General features: G+C 40.4%; 1 pseudogene; it reads right to left on the reverse strand.

Annotated features, from left to right (window-relative positions):
* LOC114695752 overlaps positions 1-25,673 on the reverse strand; it is a 70,010-nt pseudogene that overhangs the window by 42,076 nt on the left and 2,261 nt on the right.

The raw sequence follows: 25,673 nt of genomic DNA on the forward strand, positions 1-25,673 counted from the left end.
CTATGATTTTACCTGGACAGGGGTATAGCATACTCAAATCACATGATCAATGTTTATGATTTTACCTGGACAGGGTATAGAAATACTCAAAATCACATGATCAATGTTTTATAATTTTACCTGGACAGGGATATAGCATACTCAAAATCACATGATCAATGTTTATGATTTTACCTGGACAGGAGTATAGCATACTCAAAATCACATGAAATGTTCTATGATTACCTGGACAGGATATCATACTCAAAATGATCAAATGTTCTAATGATTTTACCTGACAGGGGTATAGCATACTCAAGATCACATGATCAATGTTTTATAATTTTACCTGGACAGGAGTATAGCATACTCAAAATCACATGATCAATGTTCTATGATTTACCTGGACAGGGGTGTAGCATACTCAAGATCACATGATCAATGTTCTATGATTTTACCTGGACAGGAGTATAGCATACTCAAAATCACATGATCAATGTTCTATGATTTTACCTGGACAGGGGTATAGCATACTCAAGATCACATGATCAATGTCCATGATTTTACCTGGACAGGGGTATAGAATACTCAAGATCACATGATCAATGTTCTATGATTTTACTGAACAGGGGTATAGAATACTCAAGATCACATGATCAATGTTCTATGATTTTACCTGGACAGGGTATAGAATACTCAGGATCATGTTCTATGATTTACACATATAGATACTCAAGATCACATGATCAATGTTCTATGATTTTACCTGGACAGGGTATAGAATACTCAAGATCACATGATCAATGTCTATATTTTACCTGGACAGGGTATAGATACTTTGATCATGTTCTATGATTTTACCTGGACAGGGGTATAGAATACTCAAGATCACATGATCAATGTTCTATGATTTTACCTGGACAGGGGTATAGCATACTCAAGATCACATGTTCAATGTTCTATGATTTTACCTGGACAGGGGTATAGATACTCAAGATCACATCAATGTTCATGATTTTACCTGGACAGGGGTATAGCATACTCAAGATCACATGATCAATGTTCTATGATTTTACCTGGACAGGGTATAGCATACTTAAGATCACATGATCAATGTTCTATGATTTTACCTGGACAGGGGTATAGCATACTTAAGATCACATGAACAGGACAGTGGATGCATGGAGACAGGGAGGAATGAGGGATAACTGTTTAATGACTTTAAAGTTTTGCAAGTTGAAAAGTTCTGGAGATGAAAAAGGGTGACAACACATTGCACAGTAATGTGGATATACTCAATGCCACTGAGCTAGCCACCTATGTGGGACATTTTAATATTTCCTTATTGTGTATATACATGCAGACATGCATGTATGCTATGATGCACATTTGGAGGTCAGAGAACAACTTTTAAGATTGGCTCTCTCCTTCAGCAACGTTGATCTCAGGTCGCTGCTGGGCTTGGCAGCAAGCACCTTTACCTGCTACGTAATCTCACTGGGCCCTTACTGGGAAACAGTTTTTTGTTGTTGTTGGTTTTTTTGTTTGTTTTTGTTTGTTTTTGTTTTTTTTTTTTTTTTAGTTTACTGAGACAGGGTTTCTCTGTGTAGCTTTGCTCCTTTTCCTGGAACTCACTCGGTAGCCCAGGCTGGCCTTGAACTCACAGAGATCTGCCTGGCTCTGCCTCCTGAGTTTTGGGATTAAAGGTGTGCACCACCACCACCTGGCCGGAAACAGTTTTTAAATAAAGTAATTCTTAAAGAACTAAATGGTAAAGAAACAAAAATTACTATCTCCAGGCAGTGTTGGTGCATGCCTTTAATCCCAGCGCTTGGGAGACAGAGGCAGGCCGATCTCTATGAGTTCAAGACCAGCCTGGTCTACAGGTGAGTTCCAGGATAGCCAGAGATATACAGAGAAACCTTGTCTCGAAATAAAAAAAAAAACGGGGGGGGGGGGTTACTATCGAGAAAAATCCTAACTGCATAGGGGAGACAAAAAAGGAAACCAGGTATCATAATAGAGTATAACTAGGGGACAGATTATAAGCCAGTTTAAAAAAAATTAATTAAAGATAAGTATATGTCAAGTGTGGTGGTGCACACCTTTAATCTCAGAACTTGGGAGGTGAGTTGAGGCTAGCATGTCTACAGAGTGAGTTCCAGGCCAACCAGGACTACATAGTGAGACCCTCAAAAACAAATAAACTACAACAGAAAGGTAAATACATGATAGAAATAATCAAACTTGAGGGGACACATGAAAACGATGGCATGAAGGTGCCTCATTAAACCCCAAGAGACTTCCAAGAGGAGTGGCCAAGAGTTGAAATGAGCAAGTCAGTGCAAGGATGCAAAGAAAGCCAGGCCAGGCAAGGGGGCTGCTGCTGAGCCACGTGCTGAGATCTCTTCTTCCAAGTTCAGCAGGTCTGGGCTGCTGCGGGGGCGAGGGAAAAGGCTACCCATAGGTCCTAACAGCTACGGCAACACCAGCATCCCAACAGGTCAAAGCCAAGAAATGAACAAAGCAAAGACTATTTTAAGCATGGATTTTGACAAGATCAAATTTGTATTTTAGAGAAACCAGTTATACATAGGTAAATCCATCTTCAACGAGAACTCCCCATTTAAAAACAATCTTAACATATTTTGAAACAGCATTAGTTACAATATAAAAATGATATAACCTACTACTTGTAATACAGGGCAATTACTTTGGTACTTTAAAATGTGACATATAAAACAATTTAAAGGCTATACAGAACTAATCAAAAGAAGGAATTAAGCTGGGCACTAAATGAACACTTATAATCCCAGCACTAGGGAGGAAAGACTACTTTGAGTTCAAAAGCCAGCCTGGGCTACAGAGCTACCCAGACTAGCCAGGCTAGCCAGGGCTATAGAGCAAGATCCTACCCCTACACCCTCCACAAATAAGAAATTATCTCTGCAAACTAAACTTAGCACCAATAATTCTAATAACACAACAGATAGCTATCTCTATGGATTTTGTCTGCAATTACAAGGCAAATCTGTGATTAAGTTGCAACATATTATAAATGACCCAAAAACTGAACAATAGCATCCATGGTGGTATCCATACTAATCAGGCAGAGCTGTTATTGTTTGGAATTTTCTTGTTGTTTTGTATTACTGAGAATTGATACCAAGGTCTTAGGCATAGTCAATTTTTCTACTATCTTAACTACATTCCTAACAGAATACTTGAAGTTTGCATATCCAAAATGATTACTGGTAATAACACATTTTAAGTCTAAAATAAAAAGGAACTGGGGCTGGGTGGTGGTGGCGCATGCCTTTAATCCCAGCACTAGGTAGAGCCAGATGGATCTTTGTGAGTTCGAGGCCAGCCTGGGCTACAGAGTGAGATCCAGGACAGGCACCAAAACTACACAGAAAAACCCTGTCTTGAAGAGGGGGCAGGGGAGGAACTTGATCACACTAAGGAGAGTGCTGGTAAATGTAATATAGCTTAAATTCTGTTAATACTTAAGTAACTATTGTTTGATAACATTCATGAAGAATTGCATGTGGGGGCTGGAGAGCCCAGTTTAGTCAGAGGAACTGGGTTATGATTTCCCATCTCGCTTTCATAGATTTTTTTTTGTGTGTATGTATCTCTGTGTGTGTGTGTGTGTGTGTGTGTGTGTGTGTGTGTGTGTGTGTGTGTGTGTGTAGTGTTCTTGTGTTTTTGTTATTTTGTTTGTTTTTTATTCTGGTTTATTTGTTTTTTTGTTAACCTATTTGTTTTCTAAAAAGAGAGAAAAGGAACTGGGATCGGGGGAGATGGGGATGATCTGGGAGGAGTTGGAGGGGGAATGAGGACACAGGAGGAATTGGGGGGGGGGGACTGTAATCAGAATATATTGTATGAAAACATTTACTTTCATCAAAAAAGAATGCAAAAAACATTACTGACTAAGCTATGATTGCCGCACTGAAAACATCTGAAGGTGGCAGAACAGCCTTCTCTAACTCTAAAAAAGAAGATATCCATGTAACTTGAGAGACTATAAAGGAATATAACCTGTGATGACTGGTGGTGACACTTGAGTTGTCTGTCCTGTGACTGCTTTACTATTAATTGGTTTTGCAAATCAGCTTCGTGATCACTGGACCCGAGGTTGGTGTTCGAGGCTTCTTAGCGATCTGAAACATATAAATAACTATGAAGACATCTGTTTCCATAAAAATCTATGCAGTAAAAGTTAGACAAGATTCATACAGTAGTACACGTAAAGTCAGGTCATTTAGCAAATTTATCTATGTATTAATGTATAAAACAATTAAAACAAATCCATTCACCAAAATATTAGTATGATCATATCTGTAATCACGTGTCCTAATACCTCTAGTTTCAGGATAAATCCCTAGTCTCTCTGAAACATGCAGATGGAGAAAACAATAGTAAAGTATAATAATAATAATGTTTAATAGTGAAACACTATGCACAATGTTAGTTTTCCAAATAAACTATCGAGTAACAAAAAGACAAGAGTTCAAAACATACAATACAAGCAGTGAAGTATCGCTGCACACATATGCATGGCTACATTCGCCTATGATCCAAGCTATAAATTATTTACACATTACAGATTTACAACTACATTTTCTTTCTTTTCACTGTCTCTCTTTTTCACTTGTTTTTTTTTTGAGATAGGATCTCATTCAGCAGCTCAGGCTGGCCTGGAGAAACTATGTAGCCCAGGTTCACCTTGAACTCATGGCAATCTCCCTGCCTCAACCTCCAAGTACTAAGATATAGGCATACATCTCCATGCCTAGCAAACTTTCAGCTACACACACACACACACACACACACACACACATACACACACACACACACACACACACAACACACCAAGAGTAAAGGAAGAACTGAACCAGTTGAAGTCAATTACAAAGAGACATGTTTAGTAGTAGAACAAAGATTTGTAAAAGGCTCTGAAACATATTTACTAAAATAGTACTTATTGTACTTTAAACTCCTTGAAGGGACTATCCATACATTACTTATAACTCATATCCAACATGAAGTTAAAATAATGGACACATTGTTGACCTGAACTAAAATTTGCCACAAGTCAAAGAAGACAGAGGTACCAGTGTGGTACAGTTACTTTTTTCATTTTTTGAGACAGGGTCATTTCTCGTGAAGCTAATTAAGAAGACCAGGCTGGCTTCAAATTCCCAAGGTATAGCCACTATACTCAAGATCAATGTTTTTACATTGGAATTCTCACAAAACGCAAGGACACAGCTGTTACAAAGAAGGAACAGAAACTTACCTGGCATAAAACTCAAAGTTTAGTGTGTGAAGAACATTAAATACTTTACCTTTTGGCAGATACGCATAATGAGACCCTAAAGTATTATTTATTACTGGAGATGACTCAAATGAATAAACATGACCAACATGAATAACAGCAACCTATCAGAAATAGTATTGATCACAGTTACATATCAGCTCCATGTGCTCAGCTTACATCAGCATGCTATCTTACACTCACAATGTTCCTTTCTTACACTCAGAACCTATTAGAGACACAAGTACCTCTGACAGGAAATCATGTTTTCAAAAACAAGAAATCCATTAGTGTATAACAATAGATACAGGTTATAAACCATGACATATCTGAGTAAATTAATTATACTTTAGAAAGTTGATGCCATCCAGAGACATGAAGGGAAGCACTCCTCAAGTCTTTCTAAAGCTCTAAAGCAAAATGGAATCTCACATACACACACAGTACTAGTGACCACAGAGGTAGACAGTCTTAGAAACACATAACTTAGCTATTAAAAGGAAGACTTGAAAGTACTTCCCCTTTCCTGGCCTTCACCGTTATATGCTATATGCTTACCAAACAGGAAAAAAGTCTAAACAATGGACCCAAAAGCAAGTTAATTATTCAAACAAACGATCTCATCGTGCTCTTATGGCTATATTCCTTTAGTGGAGCACTGCTCAAAATAACAATTTCCAGACCCATTAAGGAATCAAAATTAGTTTTTGAAACAAGTCCTCACATTTCCTAGGCTGGCCCTTGAACTCCTTATCCTTCTCCATCTACCTCCAAGCATGGGGATTACAGACATGAGCCACCACACCTGGCTTTATGTTACGTATACGGAAAGCAGGGCTTTATGCATGCCCTTGAAAATGACTCTTTATTCAAGTTTTATTTTACTTACACTTTTGTTCTAGGGTAGCTTAGAAACCAAAGTGAAAAGGGGTTGATTCCTGGCCTAGGTTCATTTGGAGAGCTTGCCTGGCACGCAATAGCTCATCAGTGGTTTGGAGCACTTACTACTCTTGCAGAGGACCTAGGTTCCATTCCCAGCATCCTCATGAAGGCTCACAACTGTCTGTAAGTCCAGTTTCAAAAGACCTGATGCCTTTTGGGATTTGTGGGAACTAGGTACACACATGGTATACATACATACATACATACATACATACATGCATACATATTCAAGGAAACATTCATTCACATAAATAAATTTAAACATAAAGCAACCCTACAATTTTTTAAAGAATTATTTTCAATAATGGATTGGCAAATTAAGATAAAAGTGGAAAAAAAAATTTACAAGTAAGGTAGAAAAGTAAGCCAATATCTGGACACATTCAGGAGCCACTAAGGGGCTATGCTGCCCCCGACTGCTCGCTGCTGCTGTTCTCCCATCCTGGGCACTGCGACCCGGACAGCGGTCAGCTGTCTGGAATTAAGTGTGACTACACACCCACCGTCACCCTGCCCCAGCTGCTACTTCATTACTTCTCAACATGGGTCTCCTTCATTCTTGCCTGCTGCTCACACGCAACAACCTCAGTGCTCACAGCAAACTTAAAATCAGATTTGTATACACATATGCCTCGAAACAACCTCATTATTATGGGGCCTAATGTAGAAAACTATAAATGTGTACTTATTTTTTTTGAAGTGTTTTAGGGTTCATAAGTTGCTTCTGAGTTAGAAAGATTTGAGCTACCTAAAATCAACTGGATACTTAGAAAATATTCTAAATAGGTTTCCTTGGTTTTTTTTTTTTAAATTATTTAATTAACTTACTTTTTTTTTTTTTTTTTTTGGTTTATGGTCCTCCTAGCTGTCCTGGAACTCATTATGTAGACCAAGCTGTCCTCAAACTCACAGAGATCCACCTGTTTCTACATCCTTAGTGCTGGATTAAGACATGCTCCACCATGCTCGGCTCTATTATATGCTCCTTTAAAAAATAAAGCTTTTAGCCGGCGGTGGTGGCGCACGCCTTTAATCCCAGCACTTGGGAGGCAGAGCCAGGCGGATCTCTGTGAGTTCGAGGCCAGCCTGGGCTACCAAGTGAGCTCCCGAAACCAAAATAAATAAATAAATAAATAAATAAATAAATAAATAAATAATAAATAAATAAATAAATAAATAAAAATAAGCTTTTAAAACAAATGGAATCTGGTTTTATAAAACCAACAACAATAAAACAAGTGTGTATATTAGGCCAGAGTCTTTTTATTGTCAATACTTAGAAAACTAAGGTAAGAAATTAGTGGATAGAAATAAATCAGTTATTGAAACCATATCTGTACACTGATTTCTATTATTAGTTCTTTGAGATCATGATAATGATCCACACCACAAAAAAGCTAATCAAAACAGGTTTCAACACTAAGGACAGGATACTTCACAGTGACAGGCTAGGCTATCTCATTCAAGAGTGCCTCAGCAAAATAAACAGATCACAACGAGAGGTAATGGCGAAGAAGCAGGGGACATGAACTATTAAACAGCAGCAGAAAGGACAGAGCAAGTCACAGGGCTTGGGAAAGCTTAAGCTTCTGAATGCAGAGATCCTGAGAAGTCAAGTTTCTAAGCTTTCCCCACACAGTAACAAAAGTTGAATGTCAGTGTCAGCTATGAGGAAGCGCCTCTCTCAATTTCTCCTGACACTCTTTCCATGACATTGCTTCACTCATGCCTTCTGGTTTCTTTTTTTTTTTTTTTTTTTTTTTTTGGTTTTTTGAGACAGGGTTTCTCTGTGCAGCTTTGCGCCTTTCCTGGGACTCGCTTTGTAGCCCAGGCTGGCCTTGAACTCACAGAGATCCACCTGGCTCTGCCTCCCAAGTGCTGGGACTCAAGGCGTGCGCCACCACGCCCGGCCACCTTCTGGTTTTTCTCTTTATGTTTTTATTTTTTTTTTTTTTTTTTGGTTTTTCAAGACAGGGTTTCTCTGTGTAGTCCTGGCTGTCCTGGGAACTCTCTCTGGAGACCAGGCTGGCCTTGAACTCAGAAATGTACCTGCCTCTGCTGGGATTAAAGGTGGGAGCCACAACAACGGACTGCCTTTCTGGTTTCTTTTCACAGACAACTCTTCCAAACATGGCATGTACTGTGGTCTCCTTCTTCTAAGCGAATCACTGTATTTCTAAGCACTCTGAAGGTAGCGTAAAGAGTCTTTTTTTGGCCATAAAAAAAATGAAAAACATTTAATGTATGACCTGGTAATCTACTATTTGAGGGCTATTAAGGGCTATACTATTAAGTGCCATTCTGAAGGATCCTCAATGTTTTGAGAACTGTGTAATACTATATTGCTTTGCTTTGTTTGTTTTGTTAAATGATCAAGTAGCCATCTTAAGCTAAGGTTAGAAACTTCAGAGAGCAAGCTACCCACAGTTCCACAGCCAGTAGGACAGCGCAGGGATGACTCAAGCAAGCCCTGTGCTCGGCTCCATGACATTCACTGTCTTCCTCAAACTGCAAACATGAACAGCGGTGATGGACAGTAAGTTCCCCGTAGGAGACAAGCGCTGCAAGCATCAGCTACTGCCGCCTCCGAGGGTTCTCGGAGCAAACAGCCAAGCTTTCCTAGCTTTAGTCATGAATGAACCAAGAAAAGAGAAAGACTGATTACTTGATGGTTTGCACTAAGTTGGGCACCTTTATGCCAGCAAAATAATACCCCTGTAGCCAAACTACCACTATCTATAAAATGCTTAAAAGGCTATAAATAAACAATTCGAAATTTAACCAAAACTTAGTTTGCTATAAGTTTTCTGCAAAAAAATTTCATGAGCATTAGACATATCAAATTTAAAACAAAACAAATCCACACAATTACTTTAAAACATTCAAAAGAATTCATTAAAAGTTATGCAATTAACAACCCTGCAAACACAACTTTGAGTCAGTTTAATTTTTTTAACATGCACTTTAAGTAATATGCCCCCTTTTTTGTTTTTACCTGTACTGTTTTTAACTGTTGGGTCTGTAACACAGAGGGCTGAGTTGTAGTATTAATCAGTTGACTTCCTGGGGTCAGTGCTGAGACACCAATGACAGGTTTCACCTCTGGCCTCCCTCCAATGGTAACTACTTTAATTTGCTGCTGCGGTGGTAACTTAGCGTCTCCTGGCTGGGCCTGAGCTGTAACTTTCTGAGCCTGGGGCAGTTGGCTATGGGGTAGTGCTAAAACAATTGGTGAACCAGACTTGCCCAGAGTTGTTAAAATCAACTTCTGTCCATCTGGTTTAAGGGTCTGATTGCCAAGTTTAAGATCAGATGTCTGTGATACTTTGTTTAAAATAATCTGATTGGCTGATATAGTCACAGTCTGAGCACCAAGTTTTGAAGGCCACTTGGAAATGCTGGTTTGTGTGGTATTAGAATCTGCTTTAGTAACTGTGGTATTGCAACTTGGTTAGTGTGTTACTGTACACTGTGATTGGCTCGTGGAAATGGGCGTGGCTGTAGAGTCACCAGTAGAATTTATGTTGACAATTTCTTCCAGTTCTGTCTCCATGGGAATTGGGGATGACACAATTACAGCCTCAATACTATCCTCATCCACTAAAGTTATAGCAGTGTCCATTATCTCCTCTGGAAGCAAACTATTCACCTCGGCCGGCACCACCTCCATGATCGCTCTGCTTCTAGGAAGATGCCCGGGTGCTGGAAGAAAAGGGGAAAATCGTTACCAGGTTTTAAGCAGATTTTTAAAAATAACTTCAAGAAATGGTAAATGACAAACAACAGTGCTGAAATTGGTAAATAATTAAATGAAAGGACATTCCTGATAATTATCTAGATTTCACCATTTTACACATTCATAGCTTTTAAGAATCTAAGATATGGAAATATCTTTAAATCTTCAATGATCTGTCTGGGTCCTATACATGTATAGCAATACCTGTTTATAAAATCCATTAAATGTCAAAGGAGTCTCTAGATGATTCCATTCATGAATGGAGATTCAAATGGATACGTGGCCTAAGTCTAATCAATTAGCTTCATACTAAGAGAATTTTTTCTTTGGAAAGATTTCCAGTCCTCTGCATTTAAAGTGTCAAAGGGGAACTATTGAAGAATTTACAAGTCTAGAAAGCTTGGATCGGCAATTAAGAGCAACTGTCACTCTTGCAGAGGCAGTGTTCAGTTTCCAGCACTCACACTGCGGCTTCACAACATTCTAGAACTCCAGTTGCTGCGATTCAGCCCTCTTCTGGCTTCACAGGCACAAGCACACACAAGCAGGTAACACATACGTATAAAATAAAATAAATAATATAAAAAGAAAAGAATATACGCCGTCCCCTCATGGGAAAAAAAAAAAAAGTCCAGATTATGACAATCAGCTGTCATGCTTTTAGCTAAAATCAGAACTTTTCAAAATGAGTGAATTCCAGTATCAACATGTATTAAAGACAACCTAGCAGATCTAGATAGACTAGACCAGTGAAGTTGCTCAGAGAACTTCAAACCCTTTAGAACCCAATCAGCAACTCTTCCTCTTCTCTTCCTCTGGGAGGCATGATGTCATCTCACTGCCCGGAGCAGGCTGTCTTAACCCTTCAGCCTCCTGGGTGCTGGACTGCAGGTGCGTGGACCGCAGGTGGCGTGGCCACCCTCACCTTATTTCTTTAAAAAACAAGCATTGAACACTTAGGAGCAGCACACACAGCTGGCACACACAGTGGGCATGGATCACACTTGTAACCTCAGCCTGAGAAGCTGAGGGGGAAGGACCGCAGCACGGTCCGGGACAGCACGGTCCCGGCCGCACGGTCTGCGGCAGCCTGCGTTACACGAAAGAAGACTAACACATACAAACAGCAAACCACTTAGCAGCCGTGGCAAATATTGCTGCTGCCAAAATAAGCCATCAGTAGAGAGATCTTGTTATGGCAAAAGTGGCATAATTTTCCTCCCCAAACCTGATGTGTGTAGCATTACCATCCCTATTTTACAGATTTTGTATGGTCCAAAGTTAGTCATTTTAACTGAAAATTATTATACTATCATAGACATTGTACCACTGGAGTTTTAAACGGAGACTGAAATCAGCCTAATCCTTCCCAGTTAACTCCCTGCCCTGAAAGCCCACTGTAGTGGTATTCTAATTGTACTGAAATGTGATTTTGACTGTATGTTAATAAATAAAGTTGCCCCGGAGGTCAGAGCTATTAGAGCCATAGCAAGAGTGTGGCGGTGGTGGCACACGCCTTTAATCCCAGCGCTTGGTAGAAGAGCTAGGTAGATCTCTGTGTGTTCAGGGATACAGCCAGCATTGGAAACACATGCCTTTAAGACCTGGGGGGCTGTACATACAGACAGTGACGAGCAGTCACGTGTTTGGGTTTACAACCAATGAGAAGGCAGAACAAAAGACTATGAAAAGACTTACACACAGGAAATAGGTCTCTTTCGGAGAGCTAGGAGCACCGCAGGAGGAAGGGTGAGATTTTAGCTCTGAGCTCTGACCTCTTGGCTTTCTCTTTTACATTGGTTCTGTGTTTCTTATTTAATAAGACGGTTGGTTACAGCTACAGCCCACACTACATAAGTGCTGTCTATCAGAAAAGCTTTGCATTTTTGCTCATACTAGAACTTCATGTACAGGGAATCGTGTACAGATGTTCCTCAGCATAAGATACTGTCCCAGAAAAACTACCACAAAATGCTAAGTCAAATATATACTACACCTACCAAACCACTAGATAGCAGAGTATCAGATCCCTTGGAGGGAATTACAGGCTGTTGTGGACCACCCCATACTGGTGTTGGAATGAACTCCAGTTCTCTGGGAGAACAATAGGCACTCTTAACCTTAACCGCTGAGCCCTTTTTCCAGCTCTACCTTAGCACGTTGTAAAGCGGTGCTTCTCAATCTATGGGTCGGACCCTTTGGAGTCATGGAACAACCCTTCACGGTTGTCCCATATCCTTCATATCAGATATTTACACTACTATTCACAACAGAAGCAAAATCACAGCCATGAGGTAGCAACAAGAATAATTTTATGGTTGGGGTCACCATAACCTAAGGAACTGAATTAAAGGGGCAGAGCATGAAGAAGGTTGAGAGCACTGTTGTAAAGGGAAAAAACCAACCCAGTTGAACTACTGTAAGTCTGGTCCCTGGTGTGCTCGATCCCAGTGACACACAGAGTTGTATAGTGTGCCCTTGCTTGCAGCATTGATTTTAGATTGATCTTTACTGTTGCACTCATTACTAGTTCTCTTCCTTTCAACTCTTAAATAATTACTCTACAGCACAGATCTCCACGCCTTGTATATCCATCCACGTAACACTGGGGCATTGGAACTTTCTCAGTTTGAAAACTGTTGTGGATAACCCTGCTGTAAACATTAAGTTCAGGTTTGATGGTCTTTCCATTTCCTTTGAATAAATATCTAAATAGAGAATTGCTAAGATTTTGTATTTTAAAAAGTTTATTTACCTTTATGTGTATGTGTGCTCTGCTACATGTATGTAACTGCATCGTGTACATAAGTGCTGTGGAGGCCAGAAGACAATGTTGGAGACAGTTGTGAGCAACACATTGGGTGCTGGGAAACTGAGTCCACGTGCTCTGCAAGAGCAGCCAGTGGCCCTGAACTACTGGACCATCTCTCCAGCCACACTGAGGCAGGGGTGGGGGGCTTGTTTTCTGAGACATGAGAACGCAGTTCAGGTTAGCTTACATTCTGAAGCCAAGGATGACCTTGAACTTCTAATCCTCCTGCCTCCATCTCTTAAATTTTAGCATTACAGGTTTGAACCACCGTGTTGGTTTTGTGTGGTGCTGGACATCACCCAGGGCTTCATGAAGGCTAGGAAAGCATTCTAGCCAGTTATTTCCAAAGCCTATATTTTTTAAAAAAAAAAAAAAAAAAAAAGGTTGAGTTTTTGAGAAAGGTTCAAATGTAGGCTTGAACTCCTTTGTAGACAAGAATGACCTTGAATTTCTAATCTTGCCTCTACCTCCCAAGTACTGGGTATTCCAAGCATGTGCTTTTTCACCTGGATTTATGTGGTTCTTAGGGACTAGCTTTAGGGCAAGCACTCTATCCTGAGCTACTTCACCAGCCCTTGGGTTATAATTTATTAGGCATGAAATTTGGCTATGTTATTTATATACCCCACTAGCCTCCAAATGCTGGGTTTGAAGTGTGGGCTATCACATCAGGCCAATCTCTATATATTTTTAAACAATGTACTGAGACTGTTCCATCTTCTTTTAAAGATTAGAAACAAGGATTGAAACATAGGAACTTGCACAGGCTTACACAAGAGCTATTATCACAGAGTTACAGCTCCAATCCTTTCTACATGTTTTCCTCAAGTGTTGTTTTCCTGTTTCTATAGGCGAGAATTCAGTAATTGGAAATCATCACATTAAATAAGTCAATCAGAAAAGATATTCCTTGCAAATGAGGAATCTAGTTTTTTTTCTGTGCTTGCCTTGTATATACTTTACCACTGACAACTATACTAATCATGCTGACCATCTTTTCACCTGCAAATTGTGTGTGTGTGTGTGTGTGTATGTGTGTGTGTGTGTGTGTGTGTGAGAGAGAGAGAGAGAGAGAGAGAGAGAGAGGAGAGAGAGAGAGAGAGAGAGCGCGAGCGAGCTTGTTAATAGCTGGGACATGGTAGCATATGTCTGTAATTTCAGCAACACCAGCCTTAAGACCTGTTTTAGGGGGATGCTAGCTTTTAGGATTCTTATTGAGCTGAGTGAGTTCTTTACATATGCTGGAAAATCATCAGTCACAATAATTTGTAGCTAAAAGTAATTACTAGGGTTTGCAGACTTTGGGGAAAGTGGAGAAGTGAGGCATGGTACACGAACTGGGTACTGAATACAGTCAGAGCCATAACACTCTGAGTATTGAACATAGCTCCATGAACACTGGACAGGTTTACAGGCATTCACAGTACAGGCTCACAAACATACCAACACCAATGACATGTTTCAGTGAAAATCCTAACCATACATGACAAAGGGCCCCACCCACAGCCACAGTCCCTACCACACACAACAGAGAGCTCCACCCACAGCCACAGTCTCTACCACACCACAAAGGGCCCCACCATAGCCACGTCTCTACCACACACAACAGAGGGCCCCACCCACAGCCACACAGGCTCTCCATTATCCAACCATGACTTGGATGCTCTACCCCTATTGAATGAGGTAATCGGAGTGCCTGCATCCAACAGAACCATCAAAGTTTGACTCCTTAGTCTTGCTAGGTATTTATTCAAAAGAAATGGAAAGACCATCAAACCTTGAACTTAATGTTTACAGCAGGGTTATTCACAGCAGTTTCAAACTGTGAAAGTTCAATGCCAGTGTTACGTGGATGGATATACAAGGCATGGAGATCTGTGCTGTAGAGTATTATTTAAGAGTTGAAAGGAAGAGAACTAGTAATGAGTGCAACAGTAAAGATCAATCTAAAATCATGCTGCAAGCAAGGGCACACTATACAACTCTGTGTGTCACAGGGACTGAGCACACAAGGGCCCCGACCTACAGTAGTTCAACTGGGTTTTGTTTTGTTTTGTTTTTCCCTTCTTTATAATGTGCTTTAAAATGGGGTGTAGACACATAGGGATGGACTTTGGTCTTTCTTAAGGACAGGGACACCTCACCCCAACCTTCATCCACCTCTTTCCTTCAGATCAGGACACAGATGGAGCTTGGGACTCCACATTTATAAGCAAAGTTGGCATTTCTTTCAATCCTAAGAACTCACTCTTGTAGCCCAACCAAACTCCTGCGGTTTTCAATCAACAAAAGCTCCATGTCCTCGCTGCCACCTGCCGAAGTCCCCACACAAGTTTTGAAGGCTTCTTAACTTACATGGAGTTGAATGTGTACAACAAGTCAAGTGTCATCCTGTGGGCTTACAATCCTCAGCTAGGGGCATGGGGTTGAGTGTGTACAGTGAGTAAGCATCATTCAGTGAGCTTCCACTCCTCGGTTGAGCCTCTAATTACTCAACAGGTAAAACCCTCTCCGTCCAAGCTGTCTAACTCACAGATGACATCATTTACTACCAGACACATCCTTTTCCTAGCCCACAAGGGCCTGTCTTCTCCCTTCCTTTCCAGGAGCCACAGCCCAAACTGAGGTGGGAGATTTGGTTTTTTAAAAAAGGCAATTTGCAAGCAAGGAAACAAAGTAACCAGTTACTGCTTCAGAGGCAGAAACCACAAAGTCCTGAGTCTGAGACAAAGTTTGTTTGTTGGTTCATTTAGTAGTAACAGGAAAAGCACGAGAGAATCGCGTGGAAGCCAGTTCCTCCAGACCCTAGGCCCACTGAGAGACAAAGGCGTTGCCCAGGCTGATGCCCGACATCCAGGAAGTTGGCATCCCACTGCTCGCAGAGGAGATAGTGTTTTTCTTAGATTGGACAATAAGCAAAGCTACCCTTTGCTACAGGGAGGGATACTGTATCATCCAAGGCCATTTGCTTTTGGTTTTGGTGGACACAACCCAGACTCATGTCCACGACAGGCAAATACACTGCCTCTGAGCTACATTCCTACTCTATTTTATTTTGGACAGGGTTTGGTTAAGTAGCTCAGGCTAATCTGAAAGTTGGGATCCTTCTGCATCAGTCACCACTAGCTAGGATCACAGACATGCACCACCATAAAAAGATCTTTTAAAACAAGAGCTGATGCTGGGCAATGGTAGCACACGCCTTTAAACCCAGTACTTAGGAGGCAGAGGCAGGCAGATCTCTATGAGTTTGAGGCCCAGCCTGGTCTACAAAGCAAGGACAGCCAGGACTGTTACACAGCAGAACTCGGTCTCCAAAAAAAAAAAAAAAAAAAAAAAAATTAAAAAAAAAAAAAAACAGCTGTCCAGCTGTCACTGATTTCCTTGCAACTTGTACAGAAATGCAAAGACCCACAGAGTCGTCTCCCGACAGGGTATCTATCTCAGCAATGTTTTATGCTCCAAGTGTATACATCTGCTACATACTGTTTTTAGCCATAAGTACTCTGTTTTTAAGCTACTGTAAATGGTTTTCCCCTGCTTTCCAAATGTCTGTCATTAATACAGAGATACAATTGGTTTTTGTATGCTGTCCATGTATCCTGCATCCCAAGCCCACTTACTCACTGTAGTAGCTTTTCAATGTTGATTACTTATGCTCAATATCGTCTGCAAATAACAACTGTAATTCCTCCTTTCTAATCTGCACACCTTTTATTTCTTTTGCCTTACAATATTTGCTGTGTCATGACACAAAATGATGACTTAGGGGAATGAAAACAAACATCCTTGCCTGCTTTCCAATCTCATTTGTTAATCTGTAGGTTTCTCAGATTTCCTTTATCAACTTGAAAATGTTAGCTTCCATTCTGTTTCCTGACTTTTTCAAAGATCTTTTTTATTATATTTATTTGTGTGGTGGTGTGGTGAGTGTACAAGGACCATGGTGAAAGTGTGGCAATCAGAGGACAAAGTGAGGGAGTTGATTCTCTCCTTCCACCATGTGAATCACCAGGACTGGAGGTGGGTCATTAGGCTCGGCCAAAGGCACCGTTATCTACTAAGCCATCTTGCCTATCATTTAAAAAAAAAACAAACAAGCCTAGAGAATTGGCTCAGCACTGGCTGCTCTTGCAGAAGACCAGGGCTGGACTCAGAGCACCTATGGCAGCTCACAACCATTTGTAACTCGATTTCCAAGGGATCCAATGCCCTCTACTGGACTGAGGGCACTGTACATAGATGGTACATGGACATACACACAGGCAAGGCATCCATATATGATGGATGATATATGAAGTAAAAATAATTTTAAAAAATTTAAATGAAGAATGGTGGTTCTTGTATATAATCCAAGAACTTAGGAGGATGAGGCAGGGAGATTGTGAGTTCAGGGCTAACTTGGGTAGTGGTTTGAATGAGCAATGGCCCCCATAGGCTCATGTATGAATAATGAATCCCCAGCTTTTGGGCTGTTTGGCGGAAGTTATGGAAACTTTGATAGATACAGCCTTGATGGAGGAAGTACATCACTGGGAGAGGACTCTGAGGGTTAACAGCCTCATCTACTTCCTGCTTGCTCTATGCACCTCCTGTATATGGAGAGAAATGTATTCAACCAGCTTCCTGCTCCTATGCCATGCCTTCCCTGTCACAATGGACTCGCCATCTGGAACTGTAAGCTAAAATAAACATTCTTCTTTAAGTTGCTCTTTGGTCATGGTATTGTATCACAGCACAGAAAAGTAACTAATCCACCAATGTCCATATCAAGATGCAAGCACAGAAGGGTGAAGGGTGAAAACAGAACTCACTAGTAGAACACTGGTCTAGTATATATAAGGCCCAATGTTCTATTTCCAGCAACACACAGACACGCACGCGCGCGCGCGCGCACACACACACACACCACACACACACACACACACACACACTTAATTCTGCCATATGCTTTTTTCTAAAATTATCAAAATAAAAATCAGATGGTTTTCCACTTTAGTCTGCAAGTTAAACTGATTTTTATTACCAATCCAGTTCTACATTCTCAAAACACCACTTCATCAAGTATCACACTTTGTATAAACTGCTGAATTCTATCCATTAATATTTTGCTAAGCATTTTTGTCTATATTCATGATATGTATTGGTTTGTAGTTTTCTTTTCTTGTAGCATCTGCCTGGGAATAGTGCTAGCCTGACAAAATGAAGTGGAGCACATTCTCTGCTCAGAAAAAGTCTGCACAGAATTGTCTACTTCCTCCTTGCATGTTGCTTAGAATTTATCTAAGACACATAGAGACACATAGCTTATAGAAAGCTTTCTTTTGTTTTTGTTGTAGAGACAAGGTCTTACATGCACACAGGCTGGCCTCAAGTGATCCTGCTTCAACCTGGCAAACATCTATAGAAAGGAACCACTGTGCCTGGCTTACAAAAAAAGGTTTTTTGTTAAACTTATAAATTTAATATCTTTGATAAACCCTTTATGAGTCACTTTGATATTTGATAGTTTGTGTCTTTGAAGGAATTCATGTATTTCCTCTAAGTTGCCAAGTTTATTAGCACTATATAATTATATTTTAATTATATATAATTAAAGTTATATATAATATTCTTTCCTTTCACCATCTGCAGGCTCTGTAGAAAAGTCCTCTCTTCATTCCTCCCACTGGTATTGGCTCTCCCCCTTTTTTCCTGACTGATAATCTAGTTGGAGATTTCAATGTCCTTTTTAGCCTTGTTCAATGTTGTCTTCGATGCTTCCCTTCTTCCTTCTGAGTGCTTCAGGTGTAATCTGACCTCCTTTTTCCAGAATCTTAAAATGGCAACAAGGGTCAGGGCTTAGTGAGTCCAGCCTGGAGGCCCACAGTGTAGTTCTATCTACATCACTCTCATCCTAAGGGTATTTTTGTTATTGTTTGTTAAATTTCTAGATGATTGAGGGATAACATATATGAGCAAGTTTATGCCTGAAAAACTTCAAATGTTTGCTATCTATCCTTCTCCAGAAAAATAATTTTTTCAAGCTGTGGTACAGATCACTGACAAAGCTTTGTTTTGTTTCTTCCCCAAAATGGCAAGAAAACATTACTAAAAAGCAAAGGGATAGTGCAGCCCAGACATACTAAAGACCACATTGGCTCCCAGAGTTACAGTTCTCAAGGGCAGGATGATTGATTCCCAAGTCTTCTATACCTACAATAAGCCATTAAGACATAAAAAACAAACTAACAAAAAACAAAGAATACCAACACTACTTTAGATGCATTCCATTAAGATGAATTTCTACTATCATTTATTCACTTCAAAACATTTTCTAATAGTCCTTGTGATTTTATCTTTGACACACAGATAATAGATAGCATTTAATACCTAAACATTTGGAGATTTTTCTATGTATCTTGTATCAATGAAGACAGAAACTCTAGCATTTCCATAATTTGAAATAAGAGATTTGGGAGTGAGTTATGATCTATCTTGGTGAATGTTTCACCTTGTGCACTTGAACACATAAACTAGAGGTAGTGTTCTAAAATGTTAGGTCAAGTTGACTTTGAGTATTATTTGCATAGTCCATGTCCTTACTCATGTTCAGTCAGGCGTATTCAAACACTTATTCCACTAACCCCAGAAAAGAGACTGCCAAGTCTCAGGCAAGCCTGGACTGTCTGTACATAGCAAGGAAAAAAGGAAAGCAACTTATTGAATAAAAAACACAAAACCAACTGTTCTGTTGTTTCAAACCACTGAGAGAGAGTACTGAAGTTCCTAAATATGGCTATGTCCTATCCTTTAAAGTTCCACTATTAAAAACTAAGTCCACATTCGTCCTGTTAAGAGACTTGGAAGAGCACAGAATGGTGGTACATGTTAGAAATCCCAATACTTGGGGAGGCAGGAGGATTTTTATTTTGAGGCCAATTTTCAAAGCCAGCTTTGAGTCACATAGCCAGACTCCAGAGTGGGCTAAGCAGAGAAGGAAGAAGGAAAAGAGGGAAGACAGGGAACAAGACAGCGAAGACTCACATACAATACAGAGGATTAGAAGCTGTGTATGCCTTTTTGAACTGGGAGTTCAAGCTTCTAATAGAAAACGCTTAATTGATTTGGTCAGTCTGTAAGTAATCATTCAAAAGTCTCTAGAGCATCTTATAACCTTACATATTTCAACTAGGTCGCACGCAGGGGCATACTAACCTTCACTAAGACAAACCCTCCCGAGCTTGTGAGCATGGCAGGAAAAGGGGTTGGCCCTTTAGTTATATGATTCATCACCTAATTTTTATCCTAGGAATGGAAGCTATGTGCTAGCATGTGTCTTCATCAATGTTGAAGTCGAGTCCAAGGAAAGAGGATTTCAACTCAACAAACAGAACAACCATAGCTGTACCCTGGGAGAGGCAACCTCATCTCAGCATTATATTGGACAGACAGTTAAAGGGTTATTACAATAAAAAAGTCCACAGCAGAGATAAACAGATTTGATTTAGCACAGTGACAATGAAAAAGAAGTAAATTGTATCTAAAAGTTTAAAATATATTAGATGGAAATAAAAGGCTACACTTTTACATTTTAAAGAACTTACTACAGAGTGTTACCACAGAAGAAACACACAATAATGCTGAGGCAGGAGTATCCATGCATTCAGTGCCCAGCATGGATTATGTAGAGGACTTCATCTCAAACAACACACTCTCTATTAGGATTCCACATCAAAGACCTATTTTCCAATCTTGGCTCTACTCGATGTTTGTCTTAGTTAGGGCTTCTATTGCTGTGATAAAACACATGAATATAAAGCAAGTCAGGGAGGAAAGGTTCACTTGGCTTACACTGACACATCATAGTCCATCACTGAAGGAAGTCAGGATAGGAACTCAAACAGGGCAGGAACCTGGAGGCAGGAGCTGATGCTAAGGCCATGGAGGGGTGCTGCTTACTAGCTTGTTCCACATGGCTTGCTCAGTCTACTTTCTTTCTTTTTCTTTTCTTTTTTTTTTTTTTTTGGTTTTCGAGACAGGGTTTCTCTGTGTAGCTTTGCGGTCTTTCCTGGAACTCGCTTTGTAGACCAGGTTGACCTCGAACTCACAGAGATCCGCCTGGCTCTGCCTCCCAAGTGCTGGGATTAAAGATGTGCGCACCACCGCTGGCCAGTCTACTTTCTTTTTTTGTTTGTTTGTCTAATATTTCAAAATTTTTTTTATTTTTATTTTTTTATTGTTTAAAATTTATTTATTTTTCTATTATCAGCTTGATGAGTATGTATTCTTATCTTAATAGTGAGATGTTTCATTGAGGTTTGCTCAGTAATGAGTAAAACCGAAATTTATTATAAGCCACAGTCGTCCTAGGGACCTCATGTATATATATAGCCTCCATGGTTCTGTGGGTTGTAGTCTGATTGTCTTTATTTTATATCTAGAATCCACTTATGAGTGAATACATACCATGATGTCTGGGTTTGGGTTACCTCACTCAGGATGATTTTTTCTAGTTCCATCCATTTGCTTGCAAATTTCAAGCTTTCATTGTTTTTCCTCTGCTGAGTAGTACTCCATTGTGTATATGTACCACATTTTTTCATCCATTTTCAGTCGACGGGCATCTAGGTTGTTTCCAGGTTCTGGCTGTTACAAATAGTGCTGCTATGAACATAGCTGGAGCATTATCTTTATGGTATGAATCAACATTCCTTGGGTATATGCCTAAGAGTGGGATGGCTGGGTCTTGAGGTAGTTCAATTCCTAATTTTCTGAGAAAACCGCCATACTGATTTCCACAGAGGTTGTACAAGCTTGCATTCCCACCACAGTGGAGGAGTGTTCCCTTTGCTCCACATCCTCTCCAACATTGCCAGTCTACTTTCTAATAGACCCAGGACCACCAGCCTAGGGATGGCACCACCCATCATGGGCTCAGCCCTTCCCCATTGATCACTAATTGAGAAACTGCCTTACAGCTGGATCTCATGGAGGCATTTCCTCAGCTGAGGCTCCTTCCCCTCTGATGACTCTACATCATGTCAAGTTGACACACAAAAGCAGCCATTACACATGTAATCTCACACTCACTCACAAGGTCATTATGAAGACATGGGTGCACTGTAGCTCCACATTTCTTTCTTGCTTCTTCCCTTTAAGTTCTGTTTTTATGCATTTACTATTCCTTCATCAACACTTGCCTCTGCTTCCAGACTGCTAGCCAGCCTTGTCTGTGCTCCTGCCACCCCTGCTTTCCTCACCATGATTGACCGGTTCCGTTCTGGGACAGTCTTGTGCAGCTAAGCACAGCTGCTGAGTCATGGGTGCAATGGCATGGTATGTCCAGAAGATAGCATCAACCAGTTTGAGAAGTGACACCCCTGCCCCAAATACTGGAGGGTATGGCTAGCTGCTTCAGGTTCCCACCACCCTAGCTTCCCTGCAATGGCACACTGAAACCTGGAGTTGTGAGTTAGAATTGATGGTTTCATCAGGTATCACAGCAACCAGAATCCAGACCCAGACAGATGCTAACTAACCAAGCCTCTTGGATTCCCATGTTCATCTCCTACTGATACCCAGTAAGGTCATCACTATGTCCCAAATGAATAAAAAGGAAAAGAACACTGGTCAATAGTTTCCGAATACTTTTCTTCAAATGTCTTTTTAAAGTCATTATTATTGTTTTAGACAGGGTCTCACTGTGTAGCCCCTGGCTGGCCTACAGCTTATTATCTAGACCAAACTGGTTTCCAAATCACAGAAATCCACTTGTCTTTGTCTCCTGAGTGCTGCATTTAAAGGTGAGTGCCACCATATCCAGCTAAATACCATCTCCTTTAAATTACATTCATTTCTTCAGCCATTCATTGTATCTCTTTTTCTCATTTTCCTCTTTATTTGCATGTTTTTCTTCTCTAGGCCATTAATTTTCTATATTTCTCAATAAAGCATGCCAAAAAAAAAAAAAAAAAAGCTTAAGCTCTTTTAATTGGGGCAGGAGTGAGGGCTCAGCAGCCAGCTGGTAAAGATGCTTGCCACCATGCCTGATGACCTGAGTTTGATCCATGGATCCACATGGAGGAACCAACTCTCAAGTTGTCCTCTCTGATCTCTACATGTGGGCCATAGCATGTGAGTTCACACACAAACAGTAAATTAATTTTTAAAAAATAGATCTTTTAATCTTTGACACACCTCCATAAATACTAGTCTGTATTGTAGTCTGTACAATGCAGATTATGCACGCATTACTCCACCAGCCTGGAGTACACTATGGTGTTTCGACTTGTCTCCTCTCAGACAAGACAGCGCATCTTACATAAACATTCCTGGCTTTATGTCCCTAAGTATATTTGTGAGGCTGCCACTCTACTCAAAAGTGGTATGCAATCAGAGCCTACTGTAGTAAGGCCCCTTTAACCTATAGTTTCAGCTTTACCTCCAACAATTCTCAAACTGAAAGCCCTCTTGGGCAATCATATTTAAATTAGTTTTTCCTATATCCCTAGAATAGTATAGGACTCACAGACAGCCCTAATAAAGGCTGACTATTCCCTATCCAAGATGCTTGGGTATCAGAAGTATTTTAGACTCTCAAGTTTCACACTGGGGATATATGTATAGCTTTTCCTTCTAATGTTATCCCTACATTAATATCCAAATGTTCTAAACCTAAAAGTTTTTGAGTGAACATTTTGGATCAGATTAGGGATGTTTAACCTGTTTGACAAATAATGATAAAACTCTAAAGTGGGTGTGATACCAAACATCTATAATCCTAGCACTGGGGAAACTGAGGCAAGAAGAATCTCCAGTTCCAGACTGGCTTGAGCTACAGTGAAACCCTGTCTCCAAAAAAAACCCAACCCAACAAGCAAAACATCTGTATTGTTCCTCTCCAAACAAAACAGATACCTGACTTTCTCCAGAGGCAAATTCTATTTTCAGTCATTCAAATACACTTAAATTACTAATAGGCAATTTTCCTTACTAAAATGATCTAAAAACTGAGCTCTAGTGCCAGGCAGTGGTGGCAAATGCCTTTAATTCCAGCACTTGGGAGGGAGAGGCAGACGGATCTGTCTCAAAAAACTAAAAAGAAAAAAAAAAGATAATTACCTAAGGAATGTTGAGATAGGGAGAATAGTCTTCCCCTAGGGAACATATTCAGTTAGTTAGTTAGTCAACAAAAGGTCAGCCTGAAAACATATACATACAAGTAACTATAATTATTATATAGACTGAGTGGGTTGTACTTACGTGTTTAGAAATACAAAGCTACACAGAGAACCCTGTCTTGAAAAAAAACCAAAAAAAAAAAAAGAGAGAGAGAGAAGGTAGTTTAAAGGTTTCACAAACCAGACATGGCAGCTCATACCTGTAAGCCCACTTTGGAGGCAGGGCCATTCGGAGTTAGAGGCTAGTCTGTGCCAATACAAATTTCAGGACAACCTTGATACCGAAAGAGACTAAATACGGAGAGGGGTTGGGGGTAACCACTAAGAATCAACAAAAAAGACAATAGAGTTGGTAGGTAAAACTAACCTGAGCATGGGCTCAGCAGTTAAGGGCAGTAGCTGCTCTTCCAATGGACCCAGTACCCATATGGCAGCAGCCCACAACCGTCTGTATTCCCAGCTCCAGAGTATTCAAGGCCTGAGGACACTGCATGAATGCAATGCACAGACATACATGTAGCCAAAACACCTACACACACACACACAGCTAGCTGGGCTACAAAGCAAGACCCCATTTAAAATAACAAAGTATTTTAAGTTTTAAAAATTCTTACTAAGTAAGCTAATTGATGTGGACCAAAAAATTGCAGCATAATTTAATTTAAAAAAAAAAGATTTCTACTGAATAATGCAAGATCAAATTGTGTGTGTATGTAATTTTTCTTCTTTTTAAAAAAAGATTCATTTTTTTATGTATGTGTGTATATGCCACGTGTGTGCAGGTTCCCAAGGAAGCTAGAAGAAGGCATCAGATCCCTGGAGCTGGAGCTCAAAGGAGCCGTGAAGCTGCCTCACATGGGTGCTGGGAACTCCAGACAGGTACAACACTCGTAAGGGATGAGCTATGTCTTCAGACACACTTTTAATATTCTCTACATTGATTTATTTGTTGGGGGAGCACACTTGCCATGAGGAAGTCAGGGAACAAGTTGACAGTGGTGTTCTCCTATCACCGTGTGCATCCCAGGGGACTGAACTCAGGTTCAGGAGTGCTAGCATGGCCAGTGCTTTACCTGCTAAGCCATATGGCTGGCCCCTCAAATTGTATTTTTAGTGAACAACAATCATTAAATCTTCTAAGCACCCTTCAAACAGTTGCTTTAGACATTCTTTGGCTTCTCATTCTTCCAGTGGTGGAAAGCCGAAGTCCAGACTGTGCACACACATTCAGACAAGGTATTTGCCTGTATATACACAGTATACCCTATGTTAATATATGAAGTACTTCATTTTACTTTGTAGACAACTTGAGAAAGAAAATCCACTGCTACTCATATAAGTTCCGCACGCTAACCGATTGCGCCACTGGAGCTCCAGCTCCTCATAAATATAGCTAGTAGGCAATTCTTAAATATCAACCTGTTTGCTCTCCTAATTCAAGGTCACTGACCCAACCTTCTACCACTGAAGTTGAGGAAATAAGGAGGACCCCAAATCAGTGTACAAATTCCAGTATCACTCCTGTTGTACACAAGGAGACTGGCTAAGGACCCAGCAGCACACTAGGACAGTCAGGACCCTCAGGTGACCAAAGTAAGCCGGGGCCACTCTAAAGGTCAATCAAGCCTTAAGATCAAGGTGGCAGTGCTCCAGTTACCTGGACAAAGACGCGGCATCTGCACTCTAACAGGTTTCAGTATCTTTATCAGGTTAATG

This window comes from Peromyscus leucopus, unplaced genomic scaffold, assembly GCF_004664715.2.
Source record: "Peromyscus leucopus breed LL Stock unplaced genomic scaffold, UCI_PerLeu_2.1 scaffold_298, whole genome shotgun sequence".
Lineage (NCBI taxonomy): Eukaryota > Metazoa > Chordata > Mammalia > Rodentia > Cricetidae > Peromyscus > Peromyscus leucopus.